Source organism: Capsicum annuum, chromosome 11, assembly GCF_002878395.1.
Source record: "Capsicum annuum cultivar UCD-10X-F1 chromosome 11, UCD10Xv1.1, whole genome shotgun sequence".
Classification (NCBI taxonomy): domain Eukaryota; kingdom Viridiplantae; phylum Streptophyta; class Magnoliopsida; order Solanales; family Solanaceae; genus Capsicum; species Capsicum annuum.
Genome location: NC_061121.1, coordinates 24,297,795 through 24,310,268, shown reverse-complemented (window position 1 = coordinate 24,310,268; position 12,474 = coordinate 24,297,795).

The window sequence follows — 12,474 nt, the reverse complement described above, 5'->3', positions numbered from 1 at the left end:
ATTTGACTCCACCACCATTATTGGAGAATTTTGGATTTCCTTCGTCAAAAATTCAAGCTCAAGGAGTTCTAGAGGATTTTTTGTTATGTGTCTAATCCATTGTAATACAATGTTGAGATATAAAAGCATAAGAAGCTTGGCAGTTAGTTTTTTGAAAGTTTGTTAGGTGCGTGGTCCACATGCACCTTCTATAAAACGGTTGTAACTAACTTTTCCCCCCAATTCCCTATTTTTGTTGCTTTATTAGTTGTATTGGAAATTCAGTTGTAATCATTTTTCGATAATAGAATTATATAAGTTCTCTCTCTACTCTTTTATCGCTCAATCTTTCCCCAATTCCTATTAGCAAGAGTGAGTGATCAGTTCAAGGAAAATTCAGCTATTTTCCCTTTAGGAACACTAAGTTTCATAAGAATTACTCTCTATATCCAGGTGGATATATCATTGGTATTAGACCTAGCATATTCTTGGACTAATTTCAATAGGAGATCACAACACTCGTATGTAGGAGCTATGTAAAGAGGTCGATAATCTAAAGGGTTCCATGGCTACAATTGTCAATTCTGTGTCGGATTTGAGGCAATTGATGGATGCTAAAGTTGGGAAAGTAATGGATGAAATTGAGAATATGTTGATGGGAAATAAAGTTTGTATTAGAGCTGCAAGAGGAGAAGGGAAACCAGTTGCAGCTGTCCCTGATGGAGATCGAATAGCTAATCCACCTAGGCATGAGAATTATTGGTTACCCACTCAAAATTATCAGGTAGAATTTCTTAAATTCGATGGTGATGGTTTAAAAGATTGGTTGTACAAGTGTGAGCAATTTTTTGAGGTGGATCAAACACTTGAAAGTTCTAAGGCGAAATTGGTTCTTATAGAATGAAAGAGAAGGCTTTGCAGTGGCACCAATCTTTTATGAAATAAATATTGTCCAGATATTGGCCAAGGTGGAGTGAGTATGTAGGTTGCTTGTATGCTAGGTTTGGAAATGAAATTCTTGATGACCCTATGGGGGATTTGAAGGACTTGAGACAAACTGGTTCTGTTCAAGAATATGTGGATCTTTTTGATGAAGTGCTTACTAGGGTTGATCTTCCTGAGCATTATGTGGTTAGTTGTTTTATTAGGGGATTGAAACCTAAAATTGGTTACCAGTAATGATGCTGAGTCCTAAAACCTTGGCTAAGGCCATTAGTTTTGCTAAGATCCAAGAACAAACTCTTGAGGTGTAGAAAGAAGTGTTTACACATGGATCTATTCTAGCTACTCCAAGAAACCCTCCTAAATTCCCTAATTCTGTATCATCTTCTTTTTTTTATTCAAAACAAAATTTTCCTTCCAAACAAAATACTTCTATTTTTGGGAACTCCAAAGTAGGTTACAAACCTCTTAGGATGCTAAGTCTTGCAGAAATGGAGAAGAGAAGGAGTAAAGGATTATGCTTTAATTGTGATAAAAAGTACAGTTTTAGACATGTGTGTAAGAATAAGAGGAAGTTGCTCTGTTTGGAAGTTGATGAACAAAAGGTTCCAGTAGGAGTGGAAGAAGATGAGTCTGAGTTGATTAATCCTACTAAGTTTTTGACAATCATGGCTTAGTGTTTAGAGACTTATTCTGAGCGGTCTATCCAACCAAGTGTCTCAATGCATGCCATGTATGGATTTCAAGACTTCATGACCATTAGAGTGAATCTATCTATGAAAGGAAAAGTTTTTCAAGTTCTTATTAATACTAGCAGTACTCACAATTTTTTAGATCTGAATACTGCCAAGAAATTAGGATGTTCTCTAACTATAATTACCCTATTTAATGTATCAGTAGCAGATGGTAATAAGATGCAAAATCATTGTATTTATAAGAAGGTAGAATGGAAGATGCAGGGTGTGACTTTCCACTCTGATATATTGATACTACCTATTGGAGGATGTACCATGTTATTGGGGATACAGTGGCTCACTACTCTTGGTGATATAATGTGGAATTTTAAGTAGCTTAAAATGGAATTTAGTGTTCAAGGAAAGAAGATATCACTCGGGGGGTTCGACCTCCAGCAGTCAAAATGATTTCCTCAGGAAGAATGGATAACTTATGGCTCAACTTGCTGAATTGTGTATGATTTCTTTAAGTCTCTTTCTGCAGAATGAAGGTACCATGGAGGATGCTAGTCTGTACTCTTTACAAGGTAAAGGGGTAAATGAATTAGAAGCTTCTGAGTTACAATTGGTTCTAGACAATTGTGAATTCTTGTTTGACCCTCCTACAGACCTACCACCTTCTAGGAGTCATGATCACAAGATCACCCTCTAAAAGGGAACTTCACCTGTTAACATCAGTCCATATAGATATCTTATAGTTAAAAAAGATGAAATTGAGAAGCTAATTGATGAAATGCTCACCTCTGGTGACATTAGAGATAGTATTAGTCCTTGTTTTTATCCAATTATGATGGTAAAAAAGAAAGATGGATCATGGAGGTTGTGTATAGAAGATAGAAAGTTAAATAGTTGCACAGTGAAAGATAAATTCCATATGCCTATCATTGAAGAGCTATTAGATAAACTACATGGTCCAAGGTATTTCTCTAAGCTAGATCTTAGGTCTGGTTACCATCAAATTAGGATGTATGAGCCTAGAATCCCTAAAACTGCTTTTAGAACACATAATGGTCTCTATGAGTTTTTAGTGATGCCTTTTGGCTTAACTAATGCCCCTTCCACCTTCCAGATCCTAATCAATAATATATTTCATGATCCCTTAGAAGATTCACTTTAGTCTTCTTTGATGATATATTGATCTATAGTTTCACTTGGACTGATCACTCGGCACATCTTAAGTCAGCTTTCAGTATCTTAAAGGAGAATGTGTTATTTGCAAACTAGACTAAGTGTGAATTTGGAGTCACAAGAATAGACTATATGGGATATGATATATTTGCAGAAGGTGTAGCTATGGACAAAATTAAGGTAGAAGTTGTGTTGGACTGGCCTCAGCCAAGGAATCTCAAAGGGTTAAGGGGGTTTCTTGGCCTCACTAGATACTATAGAAGGTTTATAAAGGGATATGGCCTCCTTGCCAGATCACTTTATGGTTTACTGAAGAAGAATGGTTTTATATAGAAACAAGAGGTAGATGCATCATTTGACAAGCTTAAGGTGGCCTTACCCACAACACCTTTTTTGGCCCTTCCTGATTTTTCTTAGGAATTTACTATAGAAACAGATGCTTCAGGAGATGGTTTTGGTGTTGAGCTAGTACAAACTACTGGCTTATATCATCATCAAAGGTTTATTACCCAAAAACAAGGCTCTATCTGTGTATGAGAGAGAACTCTAACACTGGTTTCAATTGTATAGAAGTGAAGAACCTATTTGTTAGGTAGACACTTTTGCATCAACACAGATCAGCACAATTTAAAATTCCTTTGGGATAAAAGAATTACAAATCCTAGTCAACAAAAGTAGGTAGTGAAACTTTTTGGCTATGACTACTCCATATTGTATAAGAAAGGGATGGAGAACATAGTTGCTGATGCACAATCTAGGAAGGAAAAACCAATACAGTTGTACAACATCTCAGGATTGCAATCATCATTACTTGAGGAGGTCAAGAATTCATGGATCACTAATCCTCACTTACAGACTCTCATAAAGAAAACCCAAGAAGCTAGGTGTAAACCTTATTTTCAGTATTATACTAGAATTTTAAGTAGAAAAGGGAAGCTGATGGTGGGGTTTAATGCTAATCTGAGGAAGCAATTTATTCCCTATTTTCATGAAAGTTCACTAGGTGATAATTTGGTATCAATGCTACATTGTACAAGCCAAAGCAAGATGTAATACCCCAAAAATTCAGATCATTATTAGAATCAGGCTTTGAGTCCATGAGAAATGAATTATAGTGTATTGGTAGTTTTATTATCAAGGCTTATGTGTATTAAGGTATCAAATACGTCCTAAATATTAGGCGAATCAAAACATTCCTTACCGATTGAATTCTTAAGAAGGACATTGGTATAGTCAACTTCAAATGAGCATATCTCTTTTTATACTACAAATTTTTGAGGTCATGGCCCACCAATAGATATATAATTGAATTAGCTTTCCAGCGATACCAATTTTTCCCAAATCCGATGTCGGATCAAAAAGTTATACCCATTTTACTCCAGCATATTAGGCTGGCAACTAAGTGACGACATATCTGATGGCTTATCACATTTCTGATGATATATCTGATGACTTATCACATTTTTGACAACTTATCAGCTAATGTTGTCAGACTTAGGTAGAATGTCATACATTCCAGCATCAAGTGACGACATGAGATGACGACTTATCACATATGTGACGACATCAGCCCAATGTCGTCAGCCGTTGAATTCAGCATTTTCCAAATGGTTTTGGAGGGGTATTTTGGTATTTTTCCTTCACCCCAAAGCTCCATAAACCCTGAATTCAGCCTCCATATCACCAAAATATATTCTTTTCTCTCAAATACTCTCAAGAACAAGAAAAATTAGGGTTTTCTCTCAAAATCATCTCCCAAGAACAAGATTAAAGCTCTCCTTCAAGAAAACCAAGAAATTATCATTCCCAATTCAAGAAAGTTCAATAAAAGTCTTTATCTTTCAAGGTTCAAGCTTTTGAGGTATGTTAGATGTTGATTCTTGGGTTCCTTCCACCCAAGAAGTTCAAGAATCCCCTTTTTAAATTCAAGATTTTATGTTTATGAGTTTTTCATGATTTATGTGGTTTGAAATTGAAGTTCATGTTGATATTGAGTTTTAATTCATTTTTTGATTATAAAAATTCAACCTTTGACCCTAGTATGTGTTGATTAAGTGATACTCATGATAAAGCCCCTTGAAAAAGCATGTCGAATTATGTATTCATGTTAATTAGGTGTATTGAATATTGTATGACTAAAGTTTTCCTCCCATATGTTTGATAGAATGCTTATGTGAAGAAGATAGTACCATTGTAGCATGTTAAGTATGAAATCCCCTATTATGTGTCAACTAGTGCATGCCAAGTGTTTGTTGAAGGACCTTTGTGAATGAATTAAGATATGTTATAAGCATTCCCATGTGTGTGTATTCCTTATTGAATGAGTTAAGAGACAATAGCATGACTCCCAATACAATTACATGATTAAGATTCCTAAGTTCTTGAAGTAATGCTTTATTAACTATGTTGCGAATAATAGTCTATTGTTATGTTATTACGCAAGAGTGGTCAAGTCTTGTCTATTTATGTTATCGAGTCCTGGGGGTATTTATACCCAAAAACTTAGCTTCTTGTTTAGAACCGAGTCAGTCTCAAGATAATCTTATTTGTGCTATGATCAATAGAATTCAGTCAGTGTTAGAACATTAGGAAAACTCAGTAATCTCAGTATTCAGTCTAATCAAGTTCACTATTCAGTTTAGACCTTTGTAGTATTCCGTCAGTCAATGGAACCAAGTGAACTCAATCAGTTCATTCAAGTAAGATAATCAGTAATAGATTCAGCTCAGCCTAGTATGATCTAAGAATCAGTTCAATGTCTATTCATTTGGGAGTAGGATTCAGCACCGAGCGAGGGCAGCGATGACGGCTTCCCCATTATTCAAGGTAGAGTCGTTAGTAGCAATCCCTAAACTCTATAAATACATAGCCATCATAGAATAAGAAGTCACCCGTTATATTAGGTTTAACTACCTCCTAGGGGTCATCCGTTATATTAGGCATGGCTCCACCCAGGTGTCACCCATTATAATAGGCTTGGCATCCTGGTTTTTTAGAAGATGTCTTTACCCATGGCACAGTATTGACACCCTTCCAACTGGGGTACAGGTTGGACCCTAACTAGCTAGAAGGGGTATGTCGGTTTGATGACTATCTCCCACAATTTTAGTTTCAGATTGAGTCTCAATAATAGAAAACAATTGAGGAGTCACCCGCTATATTAGGCTTGGCTACCTCTCGGAGATCACCTATTATTTAAGCTTGATCTCAAACCTACTAAACCAGTATAAATAGATTTAAATATCACCCGCTAAAGAGGCCTGATCTCAAATACAGTCAATTATATTTATTCTAGTAGATTCAGAGATCACCCGTTATATAGGTTTGATCTCAAACTCCGACAATCATTATCAGTATTAGTAGAATCAGTTATTCAGTATCCCAGTGTTAGTAAACTCAGATATTAGCACTAGTAGACTCGGTCATCAGTAAGTTAGTCCTCAAAACTCAGTATTCAGTGTTACTACGATTTCAGTTATGGTTTAAGCATTCATGCATGTATCCTTACTCAGTACTCTTATTTTATCCAGTTAAGTTATATTCATACATAAGACCTTGTATTCATCCTTACCTCATCTAGCATACCAGTACATTCAAAGCACTGGTACATACTTTTCTCTTGCGCTATAGTGTCTTATACCATAGGTTCAGAATGGGAGATCTAGAGCACCCTTAGCAGTTCAGACTCAATCAGCAGCAGTAGCCATAGAAGTGAGTCTTTATCATTTGAGGATGCTTCTTATTTCATTATTATAGGAGATTCAGTTTATTTTTAGTAGATGGAGTTAGTTGGGGATATGTCCCATCAACTCCTTAGTTCAAACAATTTAGAGGCTTTTTAGATAGATGTATTAGTATTCAGTTTCTAGTATTGAGTATTTTGAACCTTATAGCAAGTTTCCCCCAGTTTTCCGCATGTATCTCATTATATTATGCAATGCTCAGTACAGGTACCAGAAAAGGGTTAGCTTGTGGTCCTTCGGGATCATAAGCATCGTGTAGCATTCTGATTATAGAAAATCGGGCGTTACAAACTTAGTATCAGAGCCTAAGGTTCTACAGTATCCTAGGAAGTCTGAAAGCTGCATCTAGTAGAGTCTTGTACATGGGTGTGTTGCGTGCCACATTTATATACAGAAGGCTCTAAGATATTTTTAGGAACAATTTCCCTTATTTTAGTATTTATGTCGTGCGAGTAATTATAAGTTCCATATAATTCTCAGCCTGATCCATTGCTTCTTTTATTTACAGAATATGACTTCTAGAGAAACTAGTGAAAGAAGTAATGAAAATCAGCCAGCCCCTTAGCTCATTCGGGCAAATCCCTCGGATGGGCATGTCTCTCATGCAGAGTTCAGAGCTGCTTTCACCACCTTAGCTTATACAGTAGTTGCTCAGAACAATTTTTAGAATGCTTTCCTATCTTGGCTTTTGACTTGCACTCAGCAGAATGAGGGAAGAGAGCGTAGGATGAATCAGAGGGCTAGAACAAATACCTGCCCCAAGATCAAGGGGTAGTAACCTCTCCCAGTCCCGTCAGAGATTCTCAACACCAGTTCCACTGTTAGTCTAGGAACCAGTATTTAAGTCTAAGAATATCAGTCGAGATGGAGCACCAGGTTCTAAGTCACTAGGTCATGGGAAGAGTGTTCTCACCTATCCTCTTTGCGAAGAATGTGGTAAGAACCATAAGAGGGTATGTAGAGCGGGCAGCGATTTATGATTTGGATGTGGTAAGCCAGGCCACGGACTGCAGGAGTATAGAATAATAGCTCAAAGGGGTAAAGATTTGCACTAGTAGGGTGCCACCTCCAGTACCACCAGTATACAGTGCCCAATCAGGCTTTGTGCACTTCCAACTTGCCATGATCAGGAAAGTTCTCAGATATAGTTATGGGTACGTATGAGTTTCTCATCTTTATGTTTATGCTTAGTTAGATCCCAAGGCTTCTCTTAAACTTTCGGTGAACCCTCTTTAGTGTTGAGTAGTTACTTAGATGGGAGAGAGTAAATGTTTCATGTTAAAGAGGGATTGTGCATGCTTGTTTTACATGAGGCTTTAGTAATGAAGATAGGCTTCGATGTTACATTGGTGGGTAAGTGGCTAGACATATTTTAGAGATTTCAGTAAGCTTGAACAGTGCATGAAGAATTTAAATTTGTGGACTTTAATCTAAGTACTAAGGTGTGGATGTGGCATTAGTATCCTATGAAGAAATGGAAGAAGATAATGTGTTTAGTGAGTTAAGCATGTGTCGAAAAGGGGTGAAAGTATGTGAGAATGATTGCAGAAACTAAGGAATGTTAAGAGTTGTATCCCAGGAGATAGTATTAGCAGTTCAGAGTTTAGTAATGTGTTCACAGACTTACGGTGATGGCTTGAGGCTAAGGTGGATAGTATAGTAGAAAGAGTATAGAAGAAGTACTTTAGTTAAGTATAAGTATTCAACATGAGTTAGTTAGAACAACCAGCAAGTCAGTTTAGCAGTCAGACTGTCAGATTCGAATAAATTGTTTTCTCATCTTATCATCTAATCATGCCATCAGCAGACTTAGGCATGTAACTATTCCAAGATAGAATATACTAGTAGTCGCAAGTATCGCTTAGTTCATGCATCATTCATATGATCCATTTCGTAGATACCTTGTGCATCGCCATAGTATACTAGTGAAGTGAGCATTCCTAAAGGGACAAAGTGTCCCAATGGAGAGAAACCCCATAAGTTCTTGATGTTTTCATGTCCTTAAACCCATTTAATTTCATGCTCATATTTCCATTCCAAGCTTTGCATTAGTTATCATAGCATAGTCAGTCATGCTTTCAAGAGTCAGTATAGTCAAATATTCATGCATTAGATATGCATGTTCTGTAGAAAAGTTTAGTTCATCAGTGTATTCATTCATGAGTGCATGAGAGCAACTCAATAAAGTATCCATGCATCAGATATGAATGTTCATTATGAGAATTCAGCTTATCAATAGTTTCAGCCATGTATCCCATGCATCAGATATGTATATTTAGAATAAGAACTCAGAATATTAGTAGTTCCACTTGCATAGTCATGTTTTAGATGTTCTCGTACCTTAAGTAAGCTCAGCTAATCAGTACTCTTAGCCTAACAAGCGACATTCGAGGATGAATGTTTCCAAGGTAGAGATATTGTAATACCCCAAAAATTCAGACCAATATTAGAATCACACTTTCAGTCCATGAGAAATAAATTATAGTGCATTGGTAGTTTTATGATCAAAGTTGATGTGTATTAAGGTCTCAAATACATCCTAAATATTAGGCGAATCAAAACATTACTTACCGATTGAATTCTTGAGAAGGACATTAGTATAGTCAACTTCAAATGAGCATATCTCTCGTTATACTACAATTTTTTGATCTCATGACCCACTAACATATATATAATTGAATTAGCTTTCAAATGATACCAATTTTTTCCAAATCCGATGTCGAAGCAAAAAGTTATACCCATTTTACTCTAGCATGTTAGCCTTGCAACTAAGTGACGACATATCTGATGGCTTATCACATTTTTGATGACATATCTGACGGCTTATCATATTTCTGATAACTTATAAGCTAATGTTGTCAGAATTAGGTAGAAGGTCATAAATTCCAGCATCAAGTGACAACATGAGCTGATGATTTATCATATATGTGACGACATCAACCCAATGTCGTCAGCCGTTGAATTCAGTATTTTCCAAATGGTTTAGAAGAGATATTTTGGTATTTTTCCTTCACCCCAATGCTCTATAAACCCTGAATTCAGCCTCTATTTCACCAAAATACATTCTTTTCTCTCAAATACTCTCAAGAACAAGAAAAATTAGGGATTCCTTTCAAGATCATCTCCCAAGAATAAGATTAAAGCTCTCTTTCAAGAAAACTAAGAAATTATCATTCCCAATTCAAGAACCTTCAAGAGAAGTCTTTCTCTTTCAAGATTCAATATTTTGAGGTATGTTAGATGTTGATTCTTGGGTTCCTTCCACCCAAGAAGTTCAAGAATCCCTCTTTAAATTCAAGATTTTATGTTTATGAGTTTTTCATGATTTATGTGGTTTGAAATTGAAGTTCATGTTGATATTGAGTCATAAATTCATGTTTTGATTATAAAGATTCAAGATTTGACCGTAGTATGTGTTGATTAAGTGATACTCATGATAAAACCCCTTCAAAAGCATGTCGAATTATGTAATATTGTTAATTGGGTATATTGAATGTTGTATGACCAAAGTGTGCCTCCCATATGTTTGATAGAATGCTTATGTGAAGAAGATAGTATCATTGTAGCATGTTAAGTATGAAATCCCCTATTATGCGTTAACTAGTGCATGCCAAGTGTTTGTTGAAGGACCATTGTGAATGAATTAAGATATGTTATAAGAATTCCCATGTGTGTGTATTCCTTATTGAATGAGTTAAGAGATAATAGGATGACTCCTTATACAAGTATATGATTAAGATTCCCAAGTGCTTGAAGTATTGCTTCATTAACTATGTTACAAATGGTAGTCTAGTGTAATGTTATTACGCAAGAGTGGTCAAGTCTTATCTATTTATGTTATAGAGTCCTGGGGGGATTTATTCTCAAAAACTTAGTTGCTTATCTAGAGCCGAGTCTATCTCAAGATAATATTAGTCGTGCTATGATCAGTAGAATTCAGTCAGTGTCAGAACATTAAGAAACTCAGTAATCTCAGCATTCAGTCTAATCAAGTTCACTATTCAGTTCAGACCTTTGTAGTATTCCGTCAGTCAATAGAACTAAGTGAACTCAGTCAGATCAGTCATGTAAGTAAATCAGTAACAGATTTAGCTCAGTCTAGTACGATCTAAGAATCAGTTCAGTGTCTATTCAGTTGGGAGTAGGATTCAACACCGAGCGAGGACAGGGATGATGGCTTCCCTGTTATTCTAGGCAAAGTCGTTAGTAGCAATCCCTAAAATCCATAACTGTGTAGCCATCATAGGATGAGGAGTCACCCGTTATATTAGGCTTGACTACCTCCTAGGGGTCACCCATTATATTAGGCTTGGCTCCTCCTAGGTGTCACCCATTATAATAGGCTTGGTATTATGGTTTTTGAGAAGATTTGTTTACCCGTGGCATGGTATTGACACCCTTTCAACTGGGGTACCGGTTGGACCCCAACTAGCTAGAAGGGGTATGTCGGTTAGATGACTACCTCCCGCAGTTTCAGTTTTAGTTTCAGATTCAGTCTCAGTAATAGAAAATAGCTAAGGATTCACCTGATATATTAGGCTTGGCTACCTCTAGGAGATCACCTATTATTTAGGCTTGATCTCAAACCTACTAAACCAGTATCAGTATCAAGAGATTTAAAAATCACCCGCTAGAGAGGCCTGATCTCAAACACAGTCAATCATATTTATTCTAGTAGATTTAGGGATCACCCATTATATAGGCTTGATCTCAAACTCTTATAATCATTATCAGTATGAGTAGAATCAGTTATTCAGTATCCCAGTATTAGTAAATACAGATATCAGCACTAGTAGACTCAGTCATCAGTAAGTCAGTTCTCAGAACTTAGTATTTAGTGTTACTATGATTTCAGTTATGGTTTACGCATTTGTTCATACATAAGCCTTTGCATTCAGCCTTACCTCATCTAGCATACTAGTACATTCAAAGTACTAATGCATACTTTTCTCTTGTACTATGGTGTCTTATACCATAAGTTCAAAAGCGCGGATCCAGAGCACCCTTAGCAGTTCAGAATCAGTTAGCAGCAGTAGCCGTAGAAGTGAGTCCTCATCATTCGAGGATGCTTCTTATTTCATTATTATATGAGATTCAGTTTATTTTCAGTAGACGGAGTTAGTTGGGGACATATCCCATCAACTTCTCAGTTCAGATAGTTTAGAGGCCTTTCAGAAATATGTATCAGTATTCAATTTTTAGTATTGAGTATTTTGAACCTTATGGCAAGTTTTGACTAGTTTTCCGCATATATGTCATTATATTATGCAATACTCAGTACATGTACTAATAAAGGGTTAGCTTGTGGTCTTTGGGATCATAAGCATCGTGTAGCATTCCATTTATAGAAAATTGGGGCATTACATAAGAATTCTGCTAGAAAAAAATAAAGTAGGAAGTTTATACTTATAACAGATAATATGACACTTGCCAGAGGTGTGTGGGTGAGAATGTTGCATACCCTGGCCTACTGCAGCCTCTTTCCATTCCTGATAAGGTTTGGCGGGACAGCTCTACGGATTTCATTGAGGGACTTCCTAAAGCTATTGGCAAAAAAGCTATTTTTGTGGTAGTTGACTGACTCAGCAAGGCTGCTAACTTCCTGCCTCTTAAACATCGTTATTCAGCATTGGATGTGGCTCAATTGTTCATGGATGGTGTATTCAAACTGTATGGAATTCCAAAATCTATTGTTTCAGATAGGGATTCTATTTTTTCAACAAGTTTTGTCAAGAATTATTCAAACTACAGAAAGTTTCCCTACTTACTTCTTCTGCATACTACCCTTAGACTGATGGTCAAACTGAGGTTGTTAATAGCTGTTTGGAGTCTTATTTGAGGTGTATGACCTTTGACAAACTCAAGGAATGGCCTCATTAGTTGTCACTTGTTGAGTGGTGTTACAACACCTCCTATCATTCCTTTGTTCACATGACACCTTATGAAAA